Source organism: Thamnophis elegans, chromosome 6, assembly GCF_009769535.1.
Source record: "Thamnophis elegans isolate rThaEle1 chromosome 6, rThaEle1.pri, whole genome shotgun sequence".
NCBI classification, from domain to species: Eukaryota; Metazoa; Chordata; class Lepidosauria; order Squamata; family Colubridae; genus Thamnophis; species Thamnophis elegans.
Window position 1 is genome coordinate 29,900,645 of NC_045546.1, and position 22,020 is coordinate 29,922,664.

The 22,020-nt window shown below is 33.4% G+C and overlaps 1 protein-coding gene across 3 annotated transcripts in view; it reads left to right on the forward strand.

Moving 5' to 3' along the window:
* Positions 1-22,020, forward strand: part of ZBTB20 (zinc finger and BTB domain containing 20) — a 501,160-nt gene that overhangs the window by 232,458 nt on the left and 246,682 nt on the right. For all 3 annotated transcript variants that reach the window (XR_004255641.1, XR_004255640.1, XM_032219991.1), the window contains exon 4: positions 19,684-19,803. The gene's annotated coding sequence lies outside the window, so the exon portion shown is untranslated. The remainder of the gene's footprint in view (positions 1-19,683; positions 19,804-22,020) is intronic.

Below are 22,020 nucleotides of genomic sequence, written 5' to 3' on the forward strand. Positions count from 1 at the left end.
TGCTCTAAAAGCCATAAAGGTTTCTTAATAGGTAAGACAATGCATACTTCTTAAAACAAATTTGCTAAATTTGAAGCAATTATACATTCTGCTTCTACTTCGCATCCCAGATTCCTCATAAAAAGTTTGAAGCTGACGTTTGATTTTCTTTTTTTTCAAAACGACCAAGAGAGGAAAGGACACCATCATATCGCCAAGCTTCTACGAGAAATTAATGAGACTCTATCCCCCCTTAAGTTGCCACACTCATCCTCATACTGTGCAAAAGAACATTTAGATTGGTGGTGCCTGATTCGCAACCACATTTTAGTCTGTGTCTGTGTGTGTGTGTATGTGTCTGTGTGTGTGTGTAGTAAATTATCATATTGGAAAACATTTTCTGTTAAAAATTGATAGATATGATATTGGAGGATACTATGGGGATATTTTTTTTAATGGTTAGACTTTTATCCAGAGGCTTTGAACCATGGTGATGCAAGAGGGAATAGAAAATAGAAAGCGTATAGAAAAGGGACTGGAGGCTAAAACATATAAACAATGATTTCTGGAATTGGATTTGTCTAGTTTAATGAAAAGAAGAATTAGGGGTGACATGATAGCAGGGTTCCAATATCTCAGGAATTGCCACAAAGAAGAGGGAGTCAAGCTATTCTCCTAAAGAACCTGAGGGCTGGACAAGAAGCAATGGAAGAAAACTAATCAAGGACAGAAGAAACCTAGAACTAAGGAGAAATTTCCTGACAGTTAGAACAAGTAATCAGTGGAACAACTTGCCTCCAGAAGTTGTGAATGCCCCAACACTGGAAGTCTTTAAGAAGATATTGGACAACCATTTGTTTGAAATAGTATAGGGTTTTGTGTCTGATCAGGGGTTGGACTAGAAGACCTCCAAGTCCATTCCAACCCTGTCATTCTGATCCTATTGTAGGAATGCAGCAGCAATAACAACAAAAGTCCAATTTAAATCATCCAGTTTCAGATAAATTCTGGCACAAATCCAGAAAAATTATGAATCATCCCTCAAAGTAAAGTGACTAATTCATGGGAATTAGCATTTCAGGTGCTAATCATGGAGCTCATATATAAGTTACTTAGTGATTCTTTGCCCTTTCAGATCAAGCTGATTAATTGTCCGAATAAATGTTCAGAATAAATGGTGTAATGAAGTATTTTCCCACCTTTTGGATTATGGCTTAAATTAAAGATGTCACATATTTTTAATGTGTACAGCTATTTTACTAGTTATAAATATACAGATATGTAGAACTGTCATTAATAATACAAAATGCTTTTTTGTAAGTTGTCTAAAAGAGCGAGACTTTGAAAACCACCAGTATACTGGATGGCTATTTCCCCATGATTATTAACTAGGATGGAGGGAAATTAATAATAATTAAGAAGTGGTTTATACCTAGTTTAAAGAAGCCTAACGAAGCTTTCAAAGTGATGCAGTTAGAATTGTATGTTTGCATACACCTCATGCAACCCAGATGAATATTTGTCCAGCAAGATAGTGAGACTTATTGCAAAATTGGCCATAAAATGTAACCACCCTTCCCAAATGCCAGTAAGACTTTCTCACAAATCTGATTTTCATTACCTTAATAGAAAGCTTTAGTTGTGCATAGGCTGCACTTTTAAAAAAAAAATCTATTCATTTCAAATAGAATAATAGAGAAAGGATAAGAAAAGATGCAGCTGCTTTTAGAGTGTGGCAAAAGGTTCTGTCTTCACATTTCTCTGACTTTAAAGCATCTTTTAAAATAAAATTTAAAGCACTTCACAGTCCTAAAGGAAACTCAAATAATGCAAGTAGAGATTATAATGTTTCACATAATATAAATCATTATGTTTTATTATATAAATATATTATTGTATGTTTCTTTAAATGATAGCAACTGCTTTTATACTGTTTGAAAAACGAACTCTTAGATCGTTAAAAATTATTCAGGAGCATACGATTTAATGATTTCTTTCCAGACAGATAAATAAGTGAAACATGAATTTCAAAGCCAGTGTGTGTTCTGATATTGATGACCAAGAGTTTTGGAGGTATGAGCTAGTTGTTTCTAGAGAGTTGTTTACCAAAATAATGCCATATGAAGCGTGGTAGTTTTATTAGGAATATCACTCAAACACCTAAATTTGGTACAAACATTAATTTCTACCCAGATAATACTTCCTTCTGAATACTGATTTTCTTCCAGTTAAATTTTTATCATGTTTGTGAGTCTGTAGCTAATCAATATCTTAAAGACATTTCATGTATCTTTGTCTTTTGATTTTACTTTGGTTGTAAAGTGACATATACATTTGTATATTAGATAAGTTAATGTACTGTTTATAATTTACTTAAATTGTATTGTATTTTCCTGTTTCTGTTATAAATTAAGATTTATTTCATAAATATATAATATCAACCTGGCATCTTAAAAATTATTTCATTTTTGAAGGTTAAAATGAGTATATAAATTTGTTATATAATATATAAAAACCAAAGTCCTATTAGTTAAAAATTAGGGTTTTTCCTACGTAGAAAAAGATTAAAACAACAAAACAGAAAAAAAGGTAAAATTCAAGGTATCTCTTTGTAATTTATGTCTAGAATAAGAACTACCAAGAAGCAAAAGTCCCTTATGTGATTTAAGTAAAGTTCAGATAAGTCTTAGTGTGCACATAACTTGTAATGTACAATGTATTGATTTATTTTGTAAACAGGCTATGGATAATTAATTAAAAAGATAATTTAAAAATCCAAGTAACGTAATATTATTAGCTTTGCTTTTTACAAAAAGACATTCAGGACAATGAGTTATTCATGACTGATTATATAAGTTGCTAAATTAAAGATTAAATTCAAAATCAGATTAAAGGACATGTTACAAATAAGCAAAATTCTAAGTCAAGAAACACTGATGTGACATCAGCAAAGTGAAATATACAATTTTATATTTGGACTCTCTTGCGTTCAGTTATTCCATATGTTCCAATATATACCATTTTTTATGTGTACATCTGTTAGATTATTCCTTGGATAACATTTTAAAATATGGTAAATATGGTTTCATACCATTTTATCTTAAATAAATGTTAAGATATTTCATTTAAATATATATATTTACCTGGGAATCTATCCATTGTTCAAATACTAAACTCAAGAAAGACTTAAGGATGAGGAAGTACTTGAAGTGCTACTATATAAAACTATGTTGAAATATATTAATTTTTTTTAAAGGTTCATTAAGCTGAATTTAGATCAAATACACCACAGCTCTCGTGCTTATGTTCAATGGTACTTTACAGAAGTGATGTATTTAAACCAGCCACTTAAATAAATTGGATGATATTTAAGTATTGTATTAATTAGAAAAAATATAATCCAAATAAACTAATTATGGGATGGATTAAATCCTTCCTTTCTATCAGAATTTTTGTGTTCCTTTATAGTAATTATAGATCTATATAAAACATGTATTTTATGACTTCTATACAATTATAGTTTTTACTTAATTTACAAATCCATCTTTATCCCTTTTGCATTTTTTCTCTTATTATAATTCCAAAGGATATGTTAGGCTGTGATTTTTTACAAATTCCTACAAAGCAGCAAGTTCTAAAAGTTTGTTCTGTTCTTCTTTCAATTTTATATCTTTGTGATCTAACTCTGAATAAGTCCAGCTGTTTGATGTTAATGTGATATCCTTATGTTCATGGTATGTGTGTGTGTGTATGTGTGTGTATGTGTATGTATGTGTGTGTATGTGTGTGTATATGTATATGTATATGTATATGTATGTATGTATGTGTATGTATATATATTAGATTTTTACAACCCAAATTTATGCCCAAATATGGGAGGAAGATAGATCACTACTTCCATTCTCTGTCCTTCGGCTCGTCACAAGAGACCATTCAGGCAGAAACCCAATATTTTTACTGTTGCCTTTTTGTTACATTTTGTTGTATTTGTGCTGATATATATATATATATATATATATATATATATATATATATATATATATATATATATATATATATATATATATATATATATATATATTTAAAGTCACAACCCCTGGTATGCCCAAATATGGGAGGAAGGTCACACTTCCACTCTCTGTCTTCGGCTCGTCACAAGAGACCATTCAGACAGAAACCCAATATTTTTTTACTGTTGCCTTTTTGTTACATTTGTTATATTTATGCTGATAAATAAATAAAGGGAGACTAGTATAGATCTATTTCAAGCTATTTAGCTCTCATCAGCTAGCCACACCCTTGTTGGGAATCGAACCTGTGCTCTCTTGCCTCTTAGGCAGATGTGTTAACCATTGAGCTACACAGCTCGACTCCTTATCAGCCAGCCAGGGTGAGAGGTATATATTTAAAGTCACAACCCCTGGTATGCCCAAATATGGGAGGAAGGTCACACTTCCACTCTCTGTCTTCGGCTCGTCACAAGAGACCATTCAGACAGAAACCCAATATTTTTTTTTTTACTGTTGCCTTTTTGTTACATTTGTTTATTTATTTACATTTATTTATTTATCAGCATAAATATAACAAATATATACCTCTCACCCTGGCTGGCTGATAAGGAGTCGAGCTGTGTAGCTCAATGGTTAACACATCTGCCTAAGAGGCAAGAGAACACAGGTTCGATTCCCAACAAGGGTGTGGCTAGCTGATGAGAGCTAAATAGCTTGAAATAGATCTATACTAGTCTCCCTTTATTTATTTATCAGCATAAATATAACATATATATGTTATATTTATATATATATATATTTGTGCTGATAAATAAATAAAGGGAGACTAGTATAGATCTATTTCAAGCTATTTAGCTCTCATCAGCTAGCCATACCCTTACTGGGATTCGAACCTGGGCTATATTACATTTTAGGCAGACGTCTTAGCCATTAGGCCACAGGCTCTGATCCGTTATCAGCTGAGCCAGGGAGAAAGGTACATATTTAAATATATTTAAATATTTAATTAAACACTGATGTGTGTGTGTGTGTGTGTGTGTGTATCCTGTTTAGGCAACCAGATGGTTTTGCATTTGCTTTGAGAAAAGTATACCGTATTTTTTGAAGTATAAGATGCACTTTCCTCCCCAAAAAAGAGGGTGAAAATCTGGGTGTGTCTTATACACTGAATGTAGCCCCACCCGCGCCACCAGAGGCCAAAAACACGAAACATGGAGGCAGTGATGGTCAGTGGCAATCCCTGCAGCCTAGAACAGCTGATATTCCAGCTGCAAAAAGTGCTGAAGCTGACCTGGCTGATCAGAGTTTGCAGCAATAATCACATTCAGAAAGTACAGTAACTGATGCAGCAGGATTCAAAATAATAATAAGATACAATACATTACCAAAATCAGGTTTTCCAAGGTAGCATTAAATACAAGCAAAACACAAGCAGTTTCACTTTCAGTTCTCAACTAAGCCAGGCTCCTTCCTGTCTCCTTCTTGCTCATACAGCAAATTTCAGAATCCAAATACCCCTCATTGGCTGACTTAATTGCAATGCCTATTCATTGGCTGACCTTGTTATCATGTATCAGCTGAATACCATGGATTCTGGTTGGCAGAGGCAGAATTTTTTTTCTTCTTATTTTCCTCCCCAAAAACTAAGGTGTGTCTTATACTCCAAAAAATATGGTAGCTAATTATTATTGATTGGAATCATTGAACTCTAATTAGATGTCAGTGTGGAAAGAGTTCAGAAACATAAACGCTGTTTCAAATTTCTGCAAAAGGTAATGAATTATTGGAGCAATTATATTTATTCCCCATATAATGATAAAATTATTCACCAGGTGTACATTTTTGTGAATGAAAACAATTCAACACTTCATCTATACAATTTCAAATAATACATACTGAGAGAATTCCTTGAATTAATGGATTTAAGGTAGGAATCCTGTTTGAGCTGGTTTCATTTTCAGTGTCTAAAAATTACAAAAATAAGTTTGAAACAATCTAAAATAGGTCTGTAAAAAACTGTGTTTATTAAATATTGCTACAAGATAGCAAATGTCATCATAAAAGCATTTTAAGCATCTTTGTAGCATCTATAGGATAGTATTTAATGAATAATTTGTATCAAGTTATTTATTTAATGCTGTTACAATGTTATTTTACTCATGCAATATTAACAAGTGGATGACAGCCTCCTTGAGCTATGAATGCTCTGGAATCAGAATTTGCTTCCTATGGGAAATGACATAAGCATAAACAGTCAATTTCTTCCAAAACATTTCAACCGATCATTGTTTCTGATGCTTTTCCCATGGAAGCAGTTTTTAACTCCTACTATGAATTAAGCAATCACAATGTATTTGATAGACATTACTTTTCTAGTAAATGCATTCTTAATGAAAATGAAAACTTAACACAGGATATTATACTGTTTCACTGATTTTACGAAAACTAAAAAATGAGTAAGTTGAACACTATGGAGAATTTTATTTCTTTTTAAATGTTTTCAGTTATCTTTGGTGATTAAATAAATGCCTCCTTGGATTTTTTTTTAAAAGACTTTTATCCTATGTTAAACTAAAATGTATTGCCATTTTAGCTTTCCTGTGTCACAACCCAGTGTTTCGGTTACATGCCATTTCGTGGCATGTTGAAAATTTTTGAAAATTTTGAATGCTTTATTTTATCTACAGTAATAATATATTATATTTAGGACTGTCAGGATTAGTGCTGAGGAGAGTGTGACATTAAGTCCACCTCTGATATAACTCATTATTTCCAATATATTACTTCTGTGGTTGTTTGTATTTAAATTTGCATAATTATACAGGTACTTCTTGCTTAATGATCCTAATTAGATTGGAATTCGCAAAGCTAAACAAAGTACTTATTAGCTGAAACATCACATGACCACACATTTGTCTCCACTTCAGCTTTCCTATACATCTTACCATTCCTTGACCCTTTGGCCATCCTGCAGTCTACCACCACTAGTCCTGTTCACATCCCAGTCCCCAGCTGACCTTTGACATGTCCTTCATCTTGGTGTTGACCTTTCCCCTAGACCAGGAGTGTCAAACTTGTGGCCAGTGGGCTGGATTCATCACACGCTGATCACACCCACCCTATTTTAGTGAAGGGGGGGAAACGTTGTGATACGTCATGTGATGACAAAATAACGCCATGAGTTTGACACTCCTGCCTTAGACTGACAGAGATAGGCAGAGAGCAGTGCAGCTAAAAAGGCAGAGATCAAGAAGGAAGTAGGTGGCCATTGCAAAAAGCCAGTATCTGCTTCAGCTGGACACAATTCATCAGCGGGAGGAAGGAGATGGTGAAGGTCAATAAAGATATATAGTCGGGGGGAAGAATGGCCAAAAGGGCAGAGATGATGAAAGATACAGATTTGGGGGAGGTGTTGAAGTACACATGTTTTCATAAATGTGGGTGGGCTTATGTGGCCAAGTGACTTCTGTAGTCGCACCATTTTAACTTCAAATGGACACTGAACAAAGGTTGTTAAGCAAAGACTACCTGTGGTTGAAAAAGTTTAATATATATATATATAAACTTTGTCCAAGTAAGATATGGGTCTCCTGAGTCAATTGGCTTCATAGACAAACTCCATCTCTGTTCCAATATAAGGAACCCTCAAAATGGCAGGTATTCATGCATTTCCTTAGTCCTGCTATAGTTTTATTTTGGTTGGAACTGGGTTTCTTATATAGTGGATTGTTGGACCTTCAACAGTGTGCTTGCAAAAGCAATAGATGGAGGACTAGCAGAAGGAACTGAAGATACAGTTAGTCTGTTAGAAAATTTACAGTAGGTATATGAGAAACACATTAATAAAATTCATTGTATGGCTCCTTCATATAGAGCAGGAGAGGGTAACTTTTGGGTATAGCACTTTCCAAGCCTGTGAGCCTCTGAGAATTTTTCTCATAATTTTCCCTGCAGAGCCTGTCATTAGCAGTCAAGTAAGGACAATTTTACCATTCTTTCCCGCTGCTCTATTTTTTTCAATGCCAGTACATATATTTGTTATTCTTTATATTCCCTTTGAAGTTGGGAATCCAAAGGGAATCTAAAACCGAGCAGATGTTTCTAGTCCTAAAGATGCAGAAATTCTAGTTTAACTAAAATACAAGGTTGTGCAAATGCTATTGAAGCTAAAATTCCATTTGTTAAATGTATTTATTATTTATTTTTTATTTTCACTTGCTATCCTGAAGAGGTGATACCTCATGTCACTATCTCAGGAAGGAAAATGGATGAATTTATCCAAGTAAACAGCATTTCAACAGCTGCTTCTAGTGATTTCCCAAATGGGTTTTTTGTTCCACTGCACTGCATATTTCCCACCATCCTTTCTTTTCTAACTAGGAAAAATCATTTCTGAATCACATTGGTCTTGGAGGATGGATATACTGATGCATCCATTTGGCTGGCCAACATATAATGAAAGAAAGATTTAAAAAGCAGAAGATTAATAACATTTAATTACCTTTTCCATGTATTTTTTTGTAAGAAGGTATACTAACTGATGTAATTTATCTCTACATTTCTATGCTGCCTTTCTATACCTTTCTTCAACAGCTTATTGTGATGAACAAGTACAAAATATAATTTAAAAACATTAATACAATTGAAACTGAATTAGACATTGGAGTAAATTAACAATTAAACAGGTGGTGACAAAATGTGCTTTTGCCAACTTCCTAAATATTAACAGGATATTCTTATGCAGGAAATAAGACTTTTTTCCTGTGTGTCAGAAGATTGAGTTTTGGGAAGTGACGGGAACTTACAAAGAACTTCAAAAATAAAGTATGGAATTTCTATTGATATAAACATAGGCAAGCTATACATAAAATGTATGTTTTGAAACCACATAATTCTGGTCTTATACCATATCCAACTCTTTTCAATCTTTGGAGAAATTTATTTCAAAGTAATGTGGTGAACATTTTTTTATTTACCAATACATTTTGGTGTTTTAAGATGCTCTCCAAAACTCTGATACATAATTCATCTTTGGACATATATGACATGTTCTAATATTTTCACTTCCATTTGATTTCTTTGAGGTCTCGAATGCCTAAAACCTTTATCAGAGACATTAACAGACCTTTGTGTATACTTTAAATTTTACTGGTTTCCCACAAATGACTTTGTATATCCTGAGTTGAAAATAGTAGTAATGTTGTTTTTCATGCATCTGTAACTAGGCCAGCTCAGAATAATAAGTTCCAACATAAAAAAAGAATGTACTGACTCTCTATAATCTAATTTAAGATTACAATTAAAGTAAAAAAGTTAGATTCTTATCCTTATTTTTACAATATACATTTATTTCTACAATGCACAGTATAATAGTGTTTGCATTTCCCACTGTCTCCCCAGAAACAACGTTGGGAGGTGATTTTGGCCAAGAAAGAATGACTGGCCCAAGCATTTAGTCAATTTTCTAATCTAAAGGGAAACGAACCACATCTCATGAGCTCTCAAGTTTCAAGTCTTTGATCATTATTCCAAACTCTTAAACACTTGATATTCATTTCAAATAACTTTAGTAACCAGAATAACTTTTAAAACAAGCATAAAAACAAATCATAAGACCTTTCACCTGGATAACAGCACGTATCTGCATAAAGAATGGAAGTAGTTCATGGAAACCCATGAAAAAGAAATTTCTGAACACCTTTGAATATTTTAATAAATCAGATTCCAGGCAGAATTCCAAGTTGATTCCAAAGAAGGGATTATAGATAGAAAAAATCCCTCAACCATGCCTTATCTATTTTAGTACCAGAATATCAATCATTCTTGCCTGGATGAATGGATCATTGTCATTTTCAACATTTCATTGAATCTTTCCAGAAAGAAAGTCATTTGAATGGACTATACAGTAATTGGGAGTATTCTATTATTCCAATATTTTATCATTCTGTTTTTCTGGGTATTGTATTCTTTTAGCTCCTATTTTTCTATCCAATTATAAAATGTTTGTAGACACCTTTGCTAGGGGGTGGATCAGGGGTGGGTTGCTGCTGGCTTTGCTGCCGGTTCGGTGCCTCAAAAATTTTGCCTGCATGTACATTTGCAAATAAAAAGGTTATGCATGGGCAAAACCTTAAAAAAAGGGGGAAAAAACATTTTTTTTCCACTGAAAATTGTTCTGTGCATGCGTAGAACCAAAAAATAAGATGACTGTCCCATAGGAGAACTGGTTCGGGGCATGGTAGGCATGGGTCGCTGCTGGTTCCAGTGACCCAGGCCGCCAAGTTTCTACTGGTTGAGCCAAACTGGTCCGAACCGGTAGGAACCCACCTCTGGGATATATAAATCAAACCAACCTATCAATATTTTTTCCATATTTAATAAAAAGCAAATATGCAAATAACTAATTTTATAGAAGTATGAAATATATATTGCATGTATCATTTGCATTTTTTTCATTGAATGTTTCAGCAAACAACAGAATCTGAAAAAATGGATATCAGACATAATCAAATTGATTTTATTCCAAAATGAAAATGTTCTCTATGATTATAGGATGTCCAGTTCTTCACTGAAGAAGAGGGAAGAATTCAATCAAAATATTTACCAGATAATTATTTTTTCTTCATTTTAATGTATTTGAGATATGCTATTTACTTTGCTATTATTATAACTTGTATGGGGCTGTTTCTTTATTAAAGCAAGGATTTCTTTTTATTGCTTTTGTTACTGATGATGGTTAGCTTAATTATGTAAGGCTCAAAATTAGGACTTAAAAATATCCCAGGTTTTGTTTCTTCTATTCAACAATTGTAGAAAATTTTATTAACTGACAATAATCAGTAATTAATATCCTGCCAAGAAGAGATTTGTGCGACCCTATTACCAGAACACAAAGTCAGATCATTCTGGATTTTAACAATCTAATTGCTTTTAATGTGTATTTCTTTAAAAATCATGTACCACCTTTATGTCTTAATTTTAATGGACTTTCCATTAAAATGAAACAGAAGAAAATATATTAAGTTTCAGTAATACAGATTTTTAAAAAATTAAAGAAGGTAAACAATTCCTCATTCCAGAAGGCAAGCCTTTTATAGAGGAAGTGCACTTCTGGGTTCTTATAGATGGCATTATTTAATTGAAGCAACCTGGAGAACATCAGTCTTGCCAGATGGATACTATGGGAGATAACCGGTCTCTCAAGTAATCAGGCCATATACCATGCAGAGATTTATAGGTAGCAATGAGCACCTTTAATTGCAATTAGAAGCAAATTTAGAATCCATGCAGTTTATAAAGATACACTTTTGTATTCTGGAGCCTTTGAAGCTTCCGAATGCTGCCACAGGTGGTAGTTAAGTGAGATACCCAGGGCATGAGTGACTATTGGAAGGTTCCCCTGATCTGGGAAACGGTGCAACTTGCACACCAAATGAAGCAGTGCAGAGATCATCCATGGAAAAGAAGGAGCTGTGAATCCATGAGTCCTCCAAATTAACACCAACCTTGAATGGAATTACCACCCCATCCAAGGTCAGTAATGGACTATCAACAGCTAGATATTCCAGATAACCACAGGAATTCAGTCTTGGTAGGATTGAATCAGATATAATTTCTGAATGCACACAGCCTCCGGGTACTGAGACGGAACCGTGGCAAACTCAATTGGCCGATCTGGACTCAAAAGGTATAATTAGGTATCAATATTCTGAAACAGCAAATGACCTCACCCAGTGGTTTTTTTTTGTAGATCACAGCTGTCAAACTCGCCATGTCACATGATGTTTCATGATGTTTTTCCCTTTGCGGAGCTGGGGGTGGGCATGGCCCATGTGTGACGCACCTGGCCCATGGGCCGCCAGTTTAACACCCCTGTTGTAGATGTTACAAAGAGTGCAGAAAACAAATGAGAGATCTGGGGAATGATCTCTCCCTAGCTACCAACACTAACTGAAACTAGTCCTGCAGTAGGAAGAGAACCAACGTAAAATGGTGCCCCCAACCATAGTCAACTGTATTGAAAGCTGCCAAGATATCAAGAATGGATGCACCTCTCCCATCTCTGCTTTACCACAGATCTTCAATAAGTGCGACCAAAGCCACCTTACTACAAGTAGTCATTGACTTATGACCACAATTAGGCCCTGGAGTTTTTGGGGTTGTTAAAATTAAGTTTGTCTCAACTTTCACATTTTTAAAAAAAACGAGTAAGTTTAAATATTAAGTTTTTTAAATCAGAATCTCTGTGTATAAATACAATTCAAAACATTTTAAACAAATCAGGAATAAAAAACTATAAACATATTTTCAAATATATTTTACACTAAGAATTATTATTTCAGTTGAGCTCCAGATCATTAATTAATCATTAATTGGTAAGTGATTAATTAAAATAATGGTAAAAGTTAATACCATTATTGCTTGGTATATAGTAGAGCAATAATAATGTAACTTCTTGGATTTTGCTTCTTGGATTTTTTCCATAGTGTGTGTGTGTGTTTGTGTGTGTGTGTGTGTTTATGTGTGTGTGTATGTGTGTGTTTGACTTTGGGTATACAGTATAGTTTATGAAAAAGTACTCTTAATTCATGCTAGAAAATGTTTAGTAAATGTATCTATTGTAAAAAAAATCAAGAATAAATGCAAAAGATTCTTTATAAAAATATGAGTGAAAGATGTGTTAGAATTCCTAACTATAATTACAATCTTATTATAATGTTAATGACATTGATAATGTTTTTCCATGATAATGTCAGAATTAATTAGGACTGTTTTTAATAATTTGTTTTATCTGTTTATTGCTTCATTTTAATGATTGTACACTGCCCAGTTTCACTTTGTGTGAGATGATTGGCCAAATGAATTAATACATATATACATATGTACCTTGGCTATAGATGGAGTGGCTGCATAGGCTTTCTATTTCTTCTGAACAAGTTGAAAAATTGGAAAAAATGGGATCTAAATTAATTTCACACTGATTACCCTTTCAACCTTTTATATTTCATCATACATTTTAAGATGAAGATAAACAGTATCAAGGTTGAGAAAGGAAAGAACTTTATTAATCAAAAGGTTTATTTGATGGGGACACTATAAAACATGGGATAAAATATGCAGGAAAAGCACTTTAGTGAAAAAATTGATAACAAATAAAGAGGGCAATAATGTAATAGATTATTTTTACTTTACTTAACTTAAACTTATTAATAATGCACAACAAAAGGATAATGATTAACTACTACCCAGTTCCAGGTTCCATTAAAATAAGGTTAAATTTATTTTGCTCTCTGCATATATTCTACTGTATTAATCACTGTAGTAAATTTAACTAAAGGGGAAAAGGAATATAAACTGATACGACCTAACTGGAATGTGCTACTGTCTGTTTATCTGTCCTCTCCTCATCACCCAAAACTAACCCGATCTTCATTTTGCTCAATAAATACATCATTTGACTACATTATTTTTATTCTCATGGCCAATGTTGCTATTGTTTCTTATTTCTGAAATATTGACATTTATTTAACTGCAAGAGACTGTGTTATTTAGTCTTTTAGTTTTTGGATTCAAGTATGGGCAAGTCTATAACATCTGAAATCAAAAGCAAGATTCTAGTCTAGAAGCTATATTCTTTCATTTGGTGGCAGCTGTTTTACATCGCTAAATTTAATGGATAGTGATTACAACAAAACTGGTCTTTTCATTTATTAGTTCATATAAAGTGTGCAGTATTTGTAATATTGTTTTCCAGCTACCTACAGATTTTAGAAATTGAAAGAGAGAGAGGTTTTTTTCTACAGTAAAAAGTATCAAAACTGGTGAGGTTTGATTTAAACAGACATACTAAACTTTCTAACTGTTTGAAAATTATTTTTTGTGAATTGTAGTTAGTCCAAAGTTTTCAGCTGCTTCATACTTCCTAAAGTGAGCATTCTAAAATACATACATAGTAGTTATTCTTGTTTTAACTTTCTTGAATTTTGACAATGAAACATAATAATAAACTTGTGGGGGAGGGGGGGCAGTGAAATTGTCAGCAATCTAGTTCACTTATCCCCAAACAATTTTCTACACAGCATTATAATTTATGATGCTATCTGTATGAAATGTTGCCTAATGTCTCTTTCCTCATGTTCCAAAATGGAACTATGGGTTCGTTTGCTTTTTTATAATTTTAGTTTCTAAATATTATTGAAATTATAGGATTCTGCATGCTAAACAAGGAAAGGGCTTAGTATGGTTACCTAAGACAGTACCGATACCTGAACAAATTAATACATTTTCATTTGTCTTAGAATATACAAAATATATAGAAAAAGACATAGTATAAGTTGAAATATTTATTTTCATTTAAGCCATATATTTAATGCATACCACACTTATGGTGTAACTATTAGAGTGTATTGACGGATTATTTTCTTGGGTATTTTTTTTATTTGTCAGAATAATAATTTTTTTGATTCAGATGAAAAGATAAGGAATACAATTGTTTCCAATGTGATGAATCCTATTTCTTATGTGACACCCTGAACTGAGAAATAATAGAATTATTAAAAACTAGATCTATCACAAGTGGGAAAAGGAGAAGATATATAATTCCATGGCAAAGTAATTATTTTGCATATTACAATTTTGATAATTCATATTACAGATAGTATTTGACTAAACAACAGTAATTGAACCTGGCATTGAAATGATAATTTGCTCTGGTCATTAAGTGGGTCATTGTGTGACTTGCCGGATCATACAACATTTTTTGTGACAGTTGTTAAGTGAATGCAGTGGTCATTAAGCAAACATGATGGTCATTAAGAAAATCCATTGTAAACACAGGTTTCAGCAAAAAAAAAAAAAGTGTAAATCACAGAACACTGAAAACAGAAGTAAATGTGGGCTAATTACAAAGTGTCCAAAATGCACTCATGTGACTACAGCGAGGGGTAGACCATCAGACCTTTGAATCCAGATCATAAATACCTTTTGGGGGGGTCCATCATAACTTTGAATGGTTGCTATGTGATTGATCTTTAGGTTAGAACCACCTGTGTAAAAATTATGAAAAAACTGCTAAGGAAGACTGATCTGTAAGTTCTTTGTTTTGGCACTGGAGTACTATTGCACTACATCAGGGACATGCAGGTAGGTGAGGCAGAGCCTCACCAGTGTCATGAAAAGAAAAAAAAATGGAAAAGGAAAAAGGCAAGAGCTGAGGTCAGGCTGAGCTAGTTGCTGCCAGAGTCACCATGGATGACTCTGCTTAGTGCTTAACTGTTTAAAAAAGCCTCTAAAAAAGCGCCCTCTACAGGAGGAGGCAGAAGAACAACGTGCCTCATCTAGTCTGACTTTTTACTTTTCACTCGAGCAGAGTTAAGCAAGGGTTAAAAGCCGAAAAATTCCTGATGTAGACGAGGCACGTCGTTCTCCTACCTCTTCCTGTAGAGGGTGCTTTTTGAGAGGCTTTTTTAAACAGTTAAGCAGAGTCATCCACGGTGACTCTGGCAGCAACTAGCCCAGCCTGACCTCAGCTCTTGCCTTTTTCCTTTTACATTTTTTTTTCTTTTCATGATGGCAGGCAAGAGCAGAGTTGAAATCCTGTCTGAAACAGCTGGAAAAGGTACATGTGGGTCGGAGGGAGGGGGAGGAAATCAAACTCCATCCTCCTGGTGCAACTTTGTGTGTGTGTGTGTTTGAGAGAGGGGGGAGAGAGGGAGGAAGGAGGGGAAGGGAGAAGAAAAAGAAAGAAGGAAACTTATTTAGCAAAGGAGAAAAACAAATGCTGTCGCTTTAAATCGGAACTGAGCATGCCTGGCTGTGGAATTCTGGGAGTTGAAGTCCACAAGTCTAAAAAAATCACTGCCTCACCAACCATAAACCTCACCGCACGTCACTGCACTGCATTATGTTAATATTGTTGAGATGTGGAAGTGAGCTAAGATTTACAGTAATAGTAATAACATATTTCTATCTTTTTCTATCTCTGTCTCTCTCTTTTTCTCTCTCTCAACATGTCACTTCTGGAGTTCATGTAAGCATTTTACATGTCATCGTGTCTGCACAAAATATCCCTGCTATCTATTTCTAGTGCATCATGGTGACTTGGTTCAATATATTTATTTTCCACATGATTTAGATCTATATATGGGCATCACCACCTATGACTATGGTTTTATTTAGCTTATATGCAAAAAGAAAATAGCTGTATGTTAAGTGTAACACTGGGAAGAAACTGGTTAAATCCCTCACTCATCTTCAGTCAATAGACTTCCCGAACAAATAGGATATAAGATGAAGGGTACTGACAATGCCTTTTTTATGTTGTTCAGTCACACACAAACACACACATACACACACATACACACAAGTTGTTCTAACTACATACATAATTTTCAGTTTATTGTTCATTCATCAGTTAACTATATCAAATCATAACATATCAAGATAGTAAAATAAGGTAAAATCAATAAGGTGTTTCAAAATATATAGAAATATTTGATAAAACAATCTGAACAGAGGTTAGCCCAATCTGATTTAGATAAGAAACTCTTGGATTGCTTTACTTATAAATGTGGTGGTCTTTCTGACTGTCTATGTGTTTGTAACTTGAAGTAGGAAATTGATGGTCTGTTCTGTCAGTTAGTGACTTTAAATGTTGGACTTTGGCTGAAGAGTACTGTTGGCAGTCAAAGAGGAAAGCAAATATTATATTATTTGATTTTAATGTTGCATTTGGGATGGATGCAGCATTTAATAATATTCTATTGTTATCCTGCTTTCATTAAATTGTTTTATTTTTCAAATAAATGGACATCAGAGAGCATGGTTGTTGGAGGATTGACTAGTGCAGGTTATGGAATGAATCAATCAATGCAATTTGTGGGATAAATCAATTTCCACTTGGCCATTGGAGAGCATCCAGCTTCCCTCAATATAACTATCTCCATAGATCTGTGAGAAGAAAGTAAAGCAGGATTCAATATGGAAAACTGTGGAGGAGAATACAAATGCCAAAATCAGTAAAATACCTGATACATATATACTTGGGATATTGTAGTTTTAATCAATAATCACGACAAAATATATATGAAGAGAATTTTCTCAAAACACCCTTAATAGGTGATGTCCATTTTATAGGAAAAAATAATCCCTGTGTGTGATTAAATGTTTAGGAACATGAAAAGTACAGTATCTTTGTCAGAAAAAAGAGTATGATAATGTTAATTGAAAGAGAAAATTACAAGGCACAAATACCTCATGCTGTGCCTTTCATGCAATGCTGTCAGTTTCTTCACTTTGATAAGAAATACAGAGCATGTGGTGTTACTAGCAGGTATTCCCACTGGTTGGATGCCTGATGGATTGGGCAGAAGCTTGCCTTGAGATGCTACCAGAAACTATGGAAAACAAAAGAAAGAAAGCAGGATGCATTGAAGTTGTTTGATAAATCTGCTGAAGTAAAAAAAAAATCAACAACAAAACCTAGTTTATCCTATATTTGATTCACCAGACCTCCATTTTTCCTTAGGAAAAGTTTTCAATATTTCTTTGTTACTTGTACTTCCTGAAATCTTTTTAAGATTTATACTATGCTTTTCATAAATCTCTGACCTATGTACACTTTTCATGAGTTTACAATTGCCAAAATATTGTATTGCTGATTATCAATAATAGTATTAACATAAAATTCTAGAGATGCCAAAGAAAGTTGACAGGATCTACATATATTAAATCACAGATCATAATTTTGTTTGGAATATAGTCATTTGATGGACTTTACTCAGCCTAAAATGTGTAAGAAATAGATGGTAATAGGTTTAAAGAAGACCACCACATATTGCTTCTCTACTATTTTTTTGTTGTTGTTGTTAATCCTGTTGAATTATTTTATTTGCTCAATTTATATTCTGACTTCCTGTTTAAAAGTTTAAGGCAGTTTATGACATAAAGGAAGCAAAACAGCTATAATAAAAAAGATTAAAAAGTATAAAAATAAACTCTGAATATGGCACCACCTATCTCCTGTCTACAATGCAGTCCTTTCAAGCAGTTCCAAGAAGATTCCACACCCATTTGCACCTCAGGTGATCCTAAGGTCACACACATAAATCCCCAAGTGGTCTCAATGGCTCTAAGAGAAAGTGCTAATCTGACTGCAAAGAAATATAATCTTTCCATTCCCATTCCCCCTTTGCAATCCTTCCATTTCACCATCATCCAACCTGATGATGAACTGATGAAGCTTCTTGGGTGAGAAACAAAACATCGTTTTTGCTTTCTTAAGGGAAAAAAAGCATAATCTAGTTGCCTTTTGAATGAAAAAGCACATTTGAAACAGTCTGCAGTATAGATAACAATAAGGTAAAATAACAGAAATGAAATTGAATTAAATCAGGGGGTTTTTTTCCTTTGTAAAATAGGCAACAAGCATTGTAAATAAAGGTTTAGTTGTCTGTATTTTATTAATTAATTTAAAGCATTCGTAAATGCATTTATATTCTATGGATAATATTCATGCAGGTTGAGAATAGTGTAAATTAAAAATAGTCAGATATATAATATAATATATAATAAACCAATAGTATAAGTATATATTAACTATAAGTAAATAACAGTTCAATTTCACAATTAAAATGGCAAGTCTGTAGCAAAGTAAAAGTTAAAACATATTGCATTTATTTTTTAAATATATAGTTACCCTTGGATTGAAAACAGTGACCTTGTTTTCAATCCAGTTGTTATTAACCTATTTGCTTATATTAGATTTTTCTTATAAGTTACATTGGTATATTAAAATTGTCATTACTTTTTTATTGAATGATTGTGAAATCATTATATAGTGATAGATTTTAAAAATGAGTCTTGTTCCAACTTTAACTTTAGCTACATTGATAAGTCATCAGAAGAGATGCTTTTGACCAGCACTTCTAATTACTTTGCTTTAATATGCTCTTTAGCCTTAATGAGCAGAATAAAATGTCCCTATTCTTATCTTAGTTTGTCAAAGCATCTCTTCAAAGATTTGGCTTTAGTATTTTATGTTTTCTCCCTTGATTGCTCCAAGTTCTGACTAAATCACTGATCAGTTAATAGTTCACATAATGGATCCCCCAAAATGTAAGTTGTTAATTATTTTTTCAGTACAATGGCAATTTAATGTACCTCAACAGAGCATTTTGGTAATACCTGAAATAGCTTTGGACCTAGTTTAGAACTCTGAGAATTATTTTTGCTTACATAGCACTAGGCTTTTGAGAATATTGTGCACTTTGAAGTCACTAATGGATAAAGCTTTATGGACATCTTGGGTAGAAACTTGTGTAATATTAGTTTCATTGGCAGGTAAGAAAACTGGCACATGTACAGGACAAGTGACTTTTTAAACAACTTCCCGTGTATTAGTAGTACTGCTGGGAAATCAAATCTTTTCAAGGCTGCTAGGAGAATGAAACAAAAACTGAGATGTATGCATCTCATAAATCTGTGCTTCTGCTGTACCATTCTAGCTGTATGAGAGTATTCATCAAAGCAGGATCCAGGCACATGGGATATATTCCGTAGATTAAGATTTGCTTATTTGTTACACTACACTAAAAATGCAGCTCAAAGTTGGGACAAATCCTGCAAGATAATTGTTTTTTGAGTATGTATGAATCACCTTTTTTCCAATAAATAAAGCAGCCACATCTTTTTCCAGATTCACACGATGGCTTCAGGAGTACCCCCTAGCCTGGAATGGAAACAGCTTAGAAGCATCTTCTGAGACAGTTCTATGAGCCTGAAGAAAGGGGCAACTGCTATAACATTTGGAAAACAGGTGCTTTTTGCATGTCCTTGAATGTTTTTAAGCAACTCTTTTAAGGAATTTCTCAAAACCTAAACTGTAATAAATAGAAACTTATCAGAAACCTATATAGAATTCCTTCTTTCTGACATGAAACATGACATTTGGTTTCTTATTATGGTCCATTTGGTTTCTTAGTATGGTCCAGATAAGGTTTCTTTAACCTGTTGTATATGTTAAATTTTGCAATTAGACCCTTGGTTATCATATAGCTCTATTACTTTGATTCATGCTATATGTTTGTGGAACAGCATCCATGATATTTATAGCATTGTGCTGGGAGTTTTACAGAATTTAGAAAATTCTTAGGAATGAACAGTACTATAAAGCAAAGCAAAGCAAAGCAAAGTAATGCAAAAAAAGGCCAGTGTCAATTGACTTTATACATTAAAAACATCATCTTCAGTCTATGAACCAGTAGTGAAACTGTTGAGAAAAACTTGAGAAATATTTTGAGAGTTAGTGTAGAAAGAGACCGAAGATCCTTATTTAAAGAGATGATATAGGTACTAATTACATAATCAAACTAGCATCAGTTTGAAGGGGGCTAATTTTTAAAATAGGTGTTATATGTTATGGGGCATTATTTATTAAATTTGCACTCAAGATTTTATTTTGAATTTAAAATAAATTATTGTATTGTCTCCAAATAACTATATTGGGATCATTCGTACTGATGTTTTTTTCATAAGAGAAGTACTCCCTTTCAGTGTTCAATTAACAATATTTTGTGGGATATTTTGTGGTCCTCTAGGAGGATGAATTCAAAAAGAATAGTGAACAATAAAGACCATTTACAACTTCAGAACCAATTTGATTATCAGTATTCAGAATGCTTATGATACATAAATGTATTACACTGTATATATGTTGGCCTTTTTTAGGTATCCTGTTTCCCTGTAAATAAAACCTGCCCGGATAATAAGCCCAATTGGGCTTTTGAGTGCATGCGCTAAAATAAGCCGTCCCCTGAAAATATTGCAACACAGCAGCAGCCACGAGGTGACCATGCTCGCTGCCTCCTGCACCTCAAAAATAATAAGACATCCCCGAAAATAAGGCCAAGCGCTTATTTTGGGAGTCAAAAGAACTCGAAAATACAGTAGGTCAGGTTAGATAACACACAACACAAAGACTTCTGGAACTCTGCTTTATTCTTGGAGGTATAATAATAGAATCTTGCTAATTTGCCAAAATATTCTTTTACTTCATGTTATATGAAACGGAATCATATTCTTATCTTGATTTTTCACCCTTGTGAAAAGTGTCTTTTGCAGGACTGAGTTGTTTCCTTAACATTTCTTACATTCCTTCTTCAAAATTATCTCCATGTTCCTCTGTAAAGTAAAGGTGTTGTTTTTTGAGAATACTTCTTCAGCTCTTATTGGACATAGATTGTTTCTTTAGAGCTTTCTTTTTTATTTGTTCTTTCTTACGTTAGTTCTCAGCTGAATTCACATGTTGATGAATTCACACATTGCTGTAAACTATAATATGATTTGTTTACTGTTGGTTTAATGCATTATGTGGGATCATCCACTATATTTTTAAACCACAGTTTATAAAAGTGTTATATATGAGCCAGGCCACTATGGCTTCTTCAACAAATTGTCCTTAAATAATTATGTTGGCATGATTGTAAACCCAGACTTTCTCTTTGCTCATGCTGCCATGTTCCTTATCTTTTTTTGACTCTGGCAAACATAAGCATTCTGAGAACTATGAGATTCTTCCCAGACATCTTGTTTGTTTTGTTTTTTTAGAAAAAGTGGCTATATTAATGATTGAAACTGGAAGTTGTAGAAATACCTAACTTTCTGCTAAAATATATTGACTTGTAGTAGCTAGTTCTGGCAAAATCTACATATTTTATATGACTCACATTAATAATAATTAGTGATCACTAATGATCTGCAGTAAGATGTTAGTTCACATACCCCATAATATTTGTATAATGTTCTGACTCTTACAGAATATATTAGTTGATTAGGCTAAAGGAAGACAATTGTTTCCAGGAAATGGTTTTTAATTACCATTCTTTTTGTGTGATTTTCTCCATTTCATAGAGAAGCAATTCAGTATTTGTGATGTACTCTATCATCATCATGGGAAAGGGGAATACATCTAAAGCTAAACTACCATCAACATTTGAATTTTTTTAATGTAATATTTGCTTTGTGGCTAATGTGG